Source organism: Gorilla gorilla, chromosome 1 (genome assembly GCF_029281585.2).
Source record: "Gorilla gorilla gorilla isolate KB3781 chromosome 1, NHGRI_mGorGor1-v2.1_pri, whole genome shotgun sequence".
Classification (NCBI taxonomy): Eukaryota; Metazoa; Chordata; class Mammalia; order Primates; family Hominidae; genus Gorilla; species Gorilla gorilla.
This window is the reverse complement of record NC_073224.2, coordinates 155,597,988-155,610,567: the sequence shown is the minus strand read 5'-3', so window position 1 is coordinate 155,610,567 and position 12,580 is coordinate 155,597,988. Positions and strand designations below refer to the sequence as shown.

At 39.3% G+C, this 12,580-nt stretch overlaps 1 long non-coding RNA gene and 1 pseudogene across 2 annotated transcripts in view; one reads left to right on the top strand and one right to left on the bottom strand.

Moving 5' to 3' along the window:
• Positions 1-12,580, bottom strand: part of LOC101139849 (urate oxidase (pseudogene)) — a 42,688-nt pseudogene that overhangs the window by 18,997 nt on the left and 11,111 nt on the right. The window contains exons 2-3 of the transcript NR_188733.1: positions 1,633-1,811; positions 694-948 (exon numbers count right to left, since the gene is read on the bottom strand). The product of NR_188733.1 is annotated as a urate oxidase (pseudogene) (transcript). The remainder of the gene's footprint in view (positions 1-693; positions 949-1,632; positions 1,812-12,580) is intronic.
• On the top strand, positions 4,412-6,926 carry LOC129524721 (uncharacterized). The gene is made up of 3 exons (XR_008668600.2): positions 4,412-4,651; positions 5,262-5,375; positions 6,748-6,926. It is a non-coding gene; the product is annotated as an uncharacterized lncRNA (long non-coding RNA).

The following is a 12,580-nucleotide window of genomic DNA, read 5'->3' as shown; positions in this document are numbered from 1 at the left end:
TAGTGACAGAGTGAGAGTCTGTCTCAAAAAAAGAAAAAAAAAAAGAAAAAGAAAAAAGAAACCAGAGCTGGAAATGCTAAAATATCAGTTCTATCAGATCTAAGTCTCTCTTGAAAAGTCCTAATAACCACTGTATATGAACGGTAAGTAGTAACAGAGTTGGGAAAGTTAGAATGGCATTAAAATTTGGAAAATAGATTTCAACAATAAAAATAAATGTATCTCATACTCAAGATATTCTTCTGTATTAATAACAGGAAGTGAAACGATATTTTCTTCTATAAATGCACACCATTCTAAAAAAATAAAAACTAAATGGTAAGACCCAAAGAAATGCATGACAAAAATGTGTAAAATTCTATTCTGAAATTCTTTCAGGACCTTGATTTTCCTTTGATTCTAATTAGAGATAACATGTATTTTGTCCAATAAGATTCTCTGCCTAAAAGATTGCAGTGAGATAAGAGCCAAGGAAACAAAGATGTGAGGTTTGTGTGTTTGTTTGTTTTTCTGCAAAGTTTTCTTCAATCCTGAGACCTTTAGGCTAGAAAAGAACATTTTTTAAAAAAATGGCTTAAATGTAAAAATAGATTAAAATGCAAAGGGAACTGGAAATAAGCAAGTAACACTTCATGCTGTTTTATAGCAAATTCTGCATCAAGATGGGCAGCATCTAAGAAAAATGACACATACTTCTTTAAACTTTGCCAAGACATGAACTGTGTTCTTGATGGTGTCTGTAGGGATGATGTCTGAATTATCTCCATGTAGGTAATCTTTTTTGGAACTTAGAGTAAGCTGCACTGAAGTTGCTTTTTTGGAACTTAGAGTAAGCTGCACTGAAGTTGCCACCTCTTTAATGCTGTGATATTTTCCATCTCACTGAATATGGAGAACTTTTACCATATCCTTCCCATAGCCAGTTCGGACAAACTCCACCTCATCATTCTGCAATGAAAACACAGGCATCTTATTGAAGAAGGCTCAATGAAAGCCAAAAGTTAGGTGAAATTTATTTAAACCTTCATTATATCATACAATTGTAAAAGATGAGATTCAGAGTATATATGGAAGCAATATCACATTCTATTTTTGAAGAAGAATAAGAACTTGTATAGGAAAAAGAGAATCCCAAGCAGCAAATGAAAATATATCAGATTGTTCTGAAGACTGACAGGTACAGGGCTTTTTTGATAATAATAAATACATTAATAGGACCTCCTGGGTCAAAACTATACTGTTTTATTTAATCCCCACTAACCTAATCCTCGTAATAGCACTGTAAAATCTTTATAATCCCAGTGTAAAATGGGAATTAATATTCCCATTTATGGAGGGAGAAGGTGAGTTTCAAAGATATTAAGTGATTTGCCCTAGTTCATACGGCCAGTAAAGGACAGAGCCAGGATTTGCACTCAAGTCTATTGACTCTAAATTGTAGAATGGCCAGTAGGTGAACTGCTTTTCTTCTATAAAATATCTTGACTATGTTACCTGGAAATAATTGCATGCCCTTTTTATAGAGAGTGATATTCTGGAGAAAATGCCCTGCGATCAATAGAAACAATTTGAAAATTGCCTTTTCTACTTGCTGCCGGGAAGAAGAGTAATTAGTGACAGGGTCCAGATTACCTTCAGGAGTGCAGAGCCAAGGCTGTCTGGCTGCAGGAAGAGCTATGCTTTTAGTGAAGAGACACTTAATAAAAGCCTGGTGATTGATTCATTACTACCCTTGTCTGAAGCTGGAGCCTTGGCTAGTGAACACATTCATCTCCACCGGTAGAATCCATAAGATTTGTCCCTGGGCTTTACTGGTGTTTGAGGAAAGAGGCAGGAGGGAGCAGAAGAACAGAAAAACCTTATTTTATTTAGCACAGAATTGAACATTAAAATGATAATGAAAGAAGGTGACAAAAATAAAAGTAAATGAAAAACAGCATGCAGTGAGAGTCTGGGTAGGAGAAAAAGAAGGAACCTCATCTGCAAATCACACTTAGGATGTTCAGGTGTACCAAGGGCTGCCTAAATATCTATTTGAATAAAAAATCACCAGACCCTCTGAGGGGAATTTAAGAATACTAGCCAAAGTCAGAAAGTACTGCTGTTCTTTTTTTTTTTTTTTTTCTTTTTTCTTTTAATTATACTTTAAGTTTTAGGGTACATGTGCACATTGTGCAGGTTAGTTACATATGTATACATGTGCCATGCTGGTGCGCTGCACCCACTAACTCGTCATCTAGCATTAGGTATATCTCCCAATGCTATCCCTCCCCGCTCCACCCAACCCACCACGGTCCCCAGAGTGTGATATTCCCCTTCCTGTGTCCATGTGATCTCATTGTTCAATTCCCACCTATCAGTGAGAATATGCGGTGTTTGGTTTTTTGTTCTTGCGATAGTTTACTGAGAATGATGATTTCCAATTTCATCCATGTCCCTACAAAGGACATGAACTCATCATTTTTTATGGCTGCATAGTATTCCATGGTGTATATGTGCCACATTTTCTTAATCCAGTCTATCATTGTTGGACATTTGGGTTGGTTCCAAGTCTTTGCTATTGTGAATAATGCCGCAATAAACATACGTGTGCATGTGTCTTTATAGCAGCATGATTTATAGTCATTTGGGTATATACCCAGGACATGAACAGACACTTCTCAAAAGAAGACATTTATGCAGCCAAAAAACACATGAAAAAAATGCTCATGATCACTAGCCATCAGAGAAATGCAAATCAAAACCACTATGAGATACCATCTCACACCAGTTAGAATGGCAATCATTAAAAAGTCAGGAAACAACAAGTGCTGGAGAGGATGTGGAGAAATAGGAACACTTTTACACTGTTGGTGGGACTGTAAACTAGTTCAACCATTGTGGAAGTCAGTGTGGCGATTCCTCAGGGATCTAGAACTAAAAATACCATTTGACCCAGTACTGCTGTTCTTAAAGTAGGGGGTGGGAGGCTGCCTCCAATCTTGGAGATAGAGCTGGTCAGGGCAGGCTATTGTTGGTCATTGAACATGCCCTCGGGGGTTGAGATGTCTGAATTCAGTTCTTTCTTGTGAGAGGTTAAGGAAAACTCTTGGAGAGGCCTCTGAAAAGCCTCTGGCCCAACATTTGGAGACTCATGCTGAAGAAAAGGGTCAATAAGAAAACCAAAGGAGCAGACTCCAGGGATCTCAGTAAGAACTACAAGACTGTCGGGGAAAGAGAAACTGTTGTGTGGTAGTGGCTTTGGGATTAAACGAAGTTCAAATTCAACCCTGCCACTTAAAGCTCTGTGGCTTGCAACAAGTAATTTAATGTTTCTGAGCCTCAGTTTCCCCATTTGTGCAAATGGAAAGAAGCACCTCTACCTTGTAGGGCTGCTGGTGAATGTCAAAGGCCTGGCTTAGTTCCCAGTAGCTAGTGGTACACTGAGGTTAATCCCAGCAATAGAGGCCAGGCCTGGCTGTGGAAGCAGCAGCAGCAGAGGTAGCAGAGGGGACCTTGATTAAGGGCGCCAGTTTTCAGAGTGGACAGCACTGGGGGCAGTAACAGGTGGAAGACTCTGGTGTATATTGAGCCACAAGGGACTCTACCTGAAGGAGGAAGGCATTTGGCTGGGTTGGGGCCCTCGAGTGGTATGGGCTGGAGTCTGGAATGAAAGGTCTCTGAGATCATCCATCATCCCCGACAAATGTTACTCCTTAGGACTTGACAAATGTTACTCCTTAGCCTCATCCCTGCCCCTATATATTCAAGCAACAGTAGTTTAGCCTATGAAGGCAAGTGGTACCTACATGGTACATAGAAAGATTAAATGATAGCCACCCTTCTTATCCCCATTCCTGTTCAGCTCACCAGCATAATATCTGGCCACACGTCATTGCAAACTCTGCTTTAGCTATGCTGATCTAATCACGGCTGCCCAGGTGTTACATGCTTTTTCTGTCTGTTGGCCTTTGGATTTGCTATTCCGTCTTTCTTGAACACTTTCTCCTCCTTACTACCCAACTACCAACCTCTTTGCCTGCCTAGCTTCTTCTAGATACCCTTCAGGTCTCAGATGCCACTTCTCCCAGGGTCCACCCCAGCCCTTCAAGTCTGGAATAGCTGCCCCTTTTAGGTGCTCTCAAAATATTTGTTATTGCCTTATCAGAATATTTATCAAATTGTATTGCACCTGCCTCTTTATGTGTCTGATTCATTCAAAAACAGTAAACTATGAAAGCAGGAACAAGTTTGATCTTGGTCACCATGGCAACCTCAGCACTCAGCACAATGCCTGGAACATAAGTAGGTGCTTAATAAATGTGTCATGAATGAATGGATGGTGCCACCACCACCCCCACTGCTTGTGTGATGACACAGCATAGTTAATGAAAACACACAAAGGATTTCAATACAGGAAGAGCCACTTCAGCTCAGACCCCAATTAGGAAGTCCTTTTCCTGGGAAAGTGGGGCAAGGAATTTATGCCCAATGATCACCACAGCCTGGAGATCACAGGCACAGCTGGCCAAAGAACAAAAAGCCGAGGAAGGGCAGAATTGAGTATAGAGTCGGTAAGGCAGCACAAAGTGTTCACATGGCTAATAAGACAGCCTTCCAGTGCAGCACAGCCATCCCAGACCGGAGATCATGCAAGACATGTGCGGGACAGGTCAGTGCTCCTTTGCAGGACCCTGACTGGACTAAGCAGAGTTGGCCCTTGAGCAAAGTTTGAGTAATCAAGTTTACTGGCAATGAGTCTGTATGAAGGGAACCAATCATCTGATCCTGGAGCGGATGGAACAAGTCTGGCGTGGGACACCCAAAAGCGTCCCTGCACCCAAAGAGCAGATAATGGCCTGGACCATAACCGAGGCTGTTCTCCCCCAGTTCTCTAATCAGATAAATCAGAAGTAGGTGTCAGAGCCCCATTGTGTAGAATGTAGGGAATGGTGCAGAGATCTCATACGGTAAAATACAAAGGGTGCTCTCTTCTGGAGAGTGGGCAGGTGGCTGAAAGGACAGGCTTTGGGCTCTGCAGTCAGGCAGCCCAGGCGGAATCCTTGTTCTGCCACATATTAGCTCTGAACAGAGGCAAATTTCTCCATCTATAAAATGGGAATAATAGTAGTGTCCATCTCTAAGGATTGATGTGAGGATGAGAAAAAATATAAAGAACTTAGAAAAGTGTTTTACCAATAATCAGTACTCGATTAATCAGCACTTATTAGCCATAATTATCATTGATAAATAATAATCACTCGTCAAATTTTGCATTAAAGGATAAAGTTACTGACAGAGATAAATACCTAGAGTGCACACCAATCGAGAGCTGGAGTGGTCAAATCAAAGGGCTGCTGCTATGATAAGGCCTACTTCTGCCTGCCTACCCTCAGGTACATTGGCCTTCTTTAAATGTTCATGATTACTGACACTCACCCCTTTGGTTGTCCTTCCTCAGGCTTGTATGGTTTGAGAAGTTATAAAAGTGAATCGATTTCCTAGAATAATACTCTGGAAAAAATATTAGCAGGAATAATTTCATTCTTTCTCTTTGTTTGTTGTTTCTTTCCCTTTCTTTCTTTCTTTCTTTTTTCTTTCTTTCTTTCTTCTTTTTCAGGGTCTTGCTCTGTCACCCAAGCCAGAGTGCAGTAGCATAATCACAGCTCACTGCAGCCTCAACCTCCAGGATTTGAGCGATCCTGTCACATCAGCCTCCCAAGAAGCTGGAACTACAGGTGTACACCACCATATCTGGCTAACTTTTGTAGTTTTTTTTAGAGATGGGATTTCACTATGTTGCTTAGGCTGGTCTCAAACTCCTGGGCTCAAGCGATCCTCCCACCTTGGCCTCCCAAAGTGCTGGAATTATAGGCGTGAGCCACCATGCCCAGCCAGGAATAAATCTTTACCTGGCTCTACACAAGAAAAATCCCCTTTCTACACGTCTTAAAATGTAAAGGGATTACTTGTCTGCAAGTAATGTTGGGGAGAGCTCTCAGGGATTTTAAATGACTCATGTATTTTCACTTCTGCAATAAGATAGTAAGTGTTCTCTTATTTTCAGGCCATAATGAAAGTGATGTAGATGTCACTACAGGTCTAGGGGTTCTTACCTTAGAGTCTTTTAGCCTCCTGAAGTCTCAGTGGATGGATTTGGGTTGGAACTGTGTACTCCATGAAGTTGTAACTAAAAGTTTATTTGTTTAGGGGAGGGGAGAGGTGAATCTTTCTGGGGAGAGCATTCGTAGAATTTCATTAGATTCCAAAAGGCCTCATGACTTATAAAAGTTTAAGAACCATTGCTCTGTGTAATTGGTGTCCAAATTGTTAGGATCACTTTGATCAAACTGACTTTGCCACGGTCTGACAACTAGCCATGAGGTGGCAGGAGGGAGAAGACTTGGTCATTTCAGTGTACAACTGCAATGGAACAGTATTGTAAAGGTGAAGGCTCTAATGTCTGATTGCCTGAGTTTAATTTCTGCCTCCACCACCTGCTAGCTGTATGGCCCTAGGCAAGTTACTTAATTTTTTTTGTTCCCTCCCTTTTGGATCTGTAAAATATGGTAATGACAGCAGCTGTTTCCCACAATTGTCATGAGGTTGAAAGTGACTTGCACATGGTGTCAGTAAATGTTAGCTCTTATTATTATCTGACCTGCCAATTTGACCAAAAAAAAAAAAAGGGGGATATTTCAAATCAGTTCCATCAGTAAGTGGTAGGGAGACATCCTTGTTTATCTCTTTCTTTTTTTTCATTTTTAGAAACAGGATCTCACTATGTTGCCCAGGCTGGAGCATAGTGGTTATTCACAGGCGTGATCCCACTACTGATCAGTACAGGAGTTTCATCTCTTTTTGATAAAGAAGACTGAGGATCCCACACAGGTGCACACTGTTTTGTGCTGTAGATGTACAACTAATAAAACAAATCCTTGTCAATACTAATTGTATTTTAAATGAATCCTAGCTGCTTATACACATTGAGGGCAAATCGTTACATAAAGCTAATATTCTTCTCCACCCATGGGCCATACTTTTTAGCTCTGTGCGTATTTATGCATGCTTCCTTTTAATAATAGCACTCACATATTTGTACTTACATGTACCAGGTACCAAATGAATTTCTCCATTTTCTAGTTAAACACTGAGGCAGAAAGAAGTACATTTCTCTGGCCAAACTACCAAGATTTGACTTCAAGTCTCTCTGATTTTAACCACCAACCAACACTCTTACCCTCAGCCTAGAATGCCCTCTCTCCACAGAGCATGGTTCATTCCACATTGGACCTTCTGCATAAAACTTTCCCAATGCCCCCAAGAGGAAATGACACCTCTTGCCTTTGAACTTCCAGTGCACTTTAGGTGAAGAGTTACTAGCTGCTGAGGTCACTCTTTATTATTCTCATGTGTGTACATGTCTTAGTATTCCCAATATCAATGTCTTGAAGGCAAGATTGAGTCATCTTTATATTTGCCCATAGCACTTGACAGTGCTTTGAAAATTGTCATAAATTATTTGTCCAAGAAACACGCTTCCTCATTTTGCAGATTAGTTCAGAAAATTTAGGTCATTTTTATTTTGGCAGGAAAAACATGGTTTTCAGCTCTAAGTCGCTCATCAATGGAGCCTCAGGTTCATATTTTCAAGTTACAGGATGAGGTGGAGGGGTATAAGGAGATTCAGCCTATATCGGTACTTATTTTCCTACAAGAACTCTTATAGGGAAAAGAAATACGGTTGATTTTTGTGGCTTGTGAGCTCAACATCATTCTCAGAAAATAAAAATCCTTGTGAAACCACCCACGGGCCTCTATATTATTAAATATTAGCAGAGGTAGTAATAGTATAACACAGTTTCCAACTACCTAAACCTTTGGCACATATTCATTTATTTTTTGCACAGGACTGCCTCACTTTAGAGGCTTCTTTTAGCTATAGTCTTATGTTTTTGATTCTAGCATGTCATTCTTCAACATCAAATTTCTCTACTCTGCTGGCAAAGGCAGATATTAAAGGTTATTGTTGTGTTTAATTTTAGCTTTTCCCAATACTTACATATGAATTTTCATTTGGTGTATGTGTATGTTCACCAAATGTGTGTTTATGTATGTAGTTTTAATTAGAGAAAAATGACTGGAAAATATTAGGAAAGATAAGGGGAAACTTATAAATGTAAATTTTAAAATGACTAGAATTTTCTCTCAAGTCTTAGAAGAGCTTCTAAAGCATCATCTCTCTTCTATATAATAGAGAGAAATACAAAAATACTAGCTATGTAGGACCCATCACATATAGATAAATATCAATTCAGTTGCAGTGTGCCATGATAGAAGGAAAAATTATTCACGGTGACAGCCTCTTTTGTCTTTGGAATGTGGTAGAGAAGTTCTTCCAATTATTTTCCCAGGTTTCTCCTTTGCCTGCTATTTTTTGGACATTCACGAACAAAAAGACTTCAGAGAAAAATGCTGAGCTAACATGAGAAAAATGAGCACTCGTGGACAATCTTAATATCACTTTGGTAGATTTTAACAATACACAATAATGATAAGAACAATAATGGTGGCTAATCTTAGTGACAGCTGGTATCATTTTGATTGCCTAGGATCTACTAAATGTTGATGGGAAAATATTGATATCCAGTAGGGAATGGCATGTTGCTTTAACCTGCAGAGTGGCCTATTATTGCTATCATGGGGGAAGATATATGTTATGTTCAAAGAGTGACTCTAAAGGGATTTGTCAAGCAGATGTTTCAAGAACAGTATAACAACTCATCCGCATAACTATGGCAGAAACGGTAACCTGTTACCTAATAAAGACTCCATTTACAGGAGTCTTCTTTTCATTCTTTCACCTACTACCAAGAAAGAGAAACTCATTGCTAATTGCCAGGAGAAATACTAATTTTCTTGCCAGCCTTTCCACAGCACCAACAGGCTTAGGGCACTGAACCTGGAACAAGGCCCACAGAAGCTTCTAGGATTAGGGGCAGAAGATCCCACAACAAAGAATTGATGGAGACCACCAAAAACGCAGCTGAAAGAACATTTTGCTGAAATTCATACACTGAAAGATGTCTGTTTCCTAATGTATGTCTTGAAAATAAAATAGCAACAACCATTTATTAAGAGTTTGATATGTCAAGAAATGAGCATATATTATTTCCTCTACTTCTTGACAAGCCCTGTAAAATATGTATTATTATCTAACTTTGACCAAAAAAGACAGTAGGGTTAGGTAATATCCCAAGGTCACATAGTTACTAGGTGACAGAGACAGGATGAGAGCTCAGCCCATGTGCCCCTAGACGACATATTCTTTCCCACTACATCATAGGCCCTACACCCACTTTGATGGCTGGCTCCTGCATTCATTAGGGGAAGAAAGGAAGCATTTATTCTGATTCCAGCAAAGCAGGGAATTGGCCATGCTGCTGTAGAAAGTTGCATTTATATACCACTTTAGCATTTTTAAAATTTCCACCCTCTGGGATCAATATTACCTTATCTATTCCTCACAAGCACCCTGTGATTTGGTAGAGAGACTCTATTTGAAAATAAACTAGCCCAGAGAGGTCAGGCATGGTGGTTCACTCCTGTAATCCCAGCACTTTGGGAGGCCAAGGCGGGTAGATCACTTGAGGCCAGGAGACCAGCCTGGCCAACATGGCAAAACCCCGTCTCCACTAAAAACACAAAAATTGGCTGGGCATGGTGGCACACACCTGTAGTCCCAACTACTCAGGAGGCTGAGGCAGGAGAATCGCTTGAACCCAGGAGCCAGAGGTTGCAGTGGGCCGAGATTGCGCCACTGCATTCCAGCCTGGCAACAAAACGAGACTGTCTCAAAAAAAAAAAAAAAAAAATTAGCCAGATATGGTGGTGCATGCCTGTAATCCCAGCTACTTGGGAGGCTGAGGCAGGAGAATCACTTGAACCCAGGAGGCGGATGTTGCAGTGAGCCAAGATAGCACCATTGCTCTCCAGCCTGGCCAACAGAGAGAGACTCTATCTCCAAAAAAAAAAAAAAAAAAAAAAAGGAAGAAAGAAACTAGCCCAGAGATGTTAAGTGAGCTACCCAAAGTCACACAGATGACAGGCAGACTGATATAGTGGAAAAAGTCCCACTGAGATGGAAAAGACACTATGCTAGGCAGAACTTACCCCACACCAAGAGCTGCCCCTGCACAAACCATCCCTTTTTCTAGCACTTCAGTCATTTTTTTTTTTTAATTACAGAGGATCCTGAACTCAGATGAATTCTGTGTTTATGGTGGGAAGGTTTAAGCTGTGAAACAGGAGGAAAATCTTAGGGTGGTTGCCCCTTCGGCTTCATGTCTTCAACAACATGGCACTCATTTGAGTGGAACACAGACTTTTATCTGATAAAGAGCATTGAAAACGCAAATAACATGGGCTTGAGGTCATTTAAAACCTCACCAAAGGACTGATTCCAGTCTATCTGCAAGGAAAAGAAAGTTACTTTGTCATGGAAGGAAAGGAAACAAGTGAGAAGGAACCAGCATTTATGAGAGTCAGTTATGTGACAGGGACTGTGCACATAGCGTCTCACTGAATCCTGAGAGCACTCTATGAAGGTAGAAATCATAAGCCCCACCCTTAGAAAAGGAAGCTGAAGCTCAACATGGTTGATTATTTGATGGAAACCACGTGGCGAGTGAGAGGCAGCCATGGACCCCAGGTCTGGCTGATTCTTCTTACTATGCTTAGCTGTGTTAAAATTCTTTCTAATGGGATTTTTACCTACTATATACCCACTTTTATATATCTTCTGATTAAATTCATTCTAAATTCCATATAACCCCAAAATAGATGTCTCTGAAAACTTTTTCTTGTTTTTTTCCCCGACTCAATCACAGCAGGATCTGAAAACTTTTTCATTCAATCAGTATATTCACTTGTATTTATTTAGCTCCTTCTAGGTGACAAGCACTGTGGTATGTGCTGCAGATGCAACAGTAAACAAGCCAGGCACTGTTTTGCCTTCATAGACTAGAACAAACTTCTTCTGTAAAGAATCAGAAGTTAATTTGTATGCTTTTTAGGTTGTGGGGTCTCTGTTGCAACTAAACTCTGCCATTGTAGCATAAAAGCTTCTATAAGTAATACATAAATGAATGGATGTGGATGTATTCCAATAAAACTTTACAAAAATAGGCACAGGAGTTTTCTGACCCCTGCTGTCTAGAGGAAGACTCAGAAAGGTAAGCAAGTAATTAACAACACATTGTGATAATTACTCTAATTGAGAAAATAGTGAGATCTGGGAATATATTGCAGGGACACCTAAGTCAGATTGGGAGAGAGCAAGGATGGCTTCCAGGAAGAATTGGCATCCTCAAAGCAACCTGAAGGATGAGTAGGAATTAACCAAACATAATTTTCTGGTCCTCTTCCACTTACTGTATTTATGTTTTCCTTTAACTGCATTTCTCAGTAACAATTCTTTTAATCTTCAAATTCTTTAATCTATAAATACTTGAATCATTTGCTTGTCTCATTCCTTTTCATCAAAATAATTCAAGTCCTCTCCCCATCCTCCCACAACAAGTACATCAACTTTTTCCTTCAGTATGTCAACTTCTAGATTTTACTCAATCCATCGACAGTCTTGTAAAAATCTGAACAAAAATAAGCTGAACTTTAACAGATAAATTTTATGGTGTGTAAATAATACTTCAAAAAGATATTGGAAATAAATAAATAAAGCCAGCATCCTGACTCCCAGGAGTCCTCAAAGGACAACTGAACTTTGATGAAGCCAGTAGAGACCAGGTTCTTGAGAAACCCAACTTTATCTCAACCCCCAAAAATCCTCACAGAATGTGAACTCATAGCCAAAAATCAAAAGTACATACAATAGCAAGGTATTATAACAAAGAGCTTCAGAAATAACAAATAGCAAAGTCTGACCTGCAAAGACTTCAGGTATTTGAATAAGATACAAAAATATAAAATAATATATTTAATATTTTTACAGAAATAAAAGATTGGATGTATGAGCAAGAAACAAGACCATAAGAAAGACCAAGCGAATTTGAAAAAAAAAAAAAAATAGAACTTGTAAAAATGCATTAAGTGGATTAAGAAACACATTAAACATAACTCAAAAAAGAATTAAAATATATGTAAGTATAGTTTGTCAATGTACAAATAAAAAATAAGATTTTTCAAGAAAATATTTTTTAAAAGAATTAGTTATTTGGAAGAGATAGATTAGGTAACAGATTAATGCTGCCAAAGAGCGAATTAGAGAACTGGAAGACAGATCTAAATAAATAATCATAAGGATTAGTGCAGACATACAAGGAGCTAGAATATATGAACAACACATAAAATGTACTAGAAAGATATAATAAAGAGAATGTGGAAAAGGCACTATTTGAAGAGCTCAAGACTGAGATTTTCCAGAATAATTGGGTGACTACAAAACTTCAATCATAAAATTAAAAGCCCATTACCTAGAAAGAATTCTTACTTGTACACTATATAGTACTTGGCCAAGTTACAACGAAGGCATTTTCTACTGTTTTTAGAGGCAATCAGGTTATGAAGGAACTATGGCACTTAC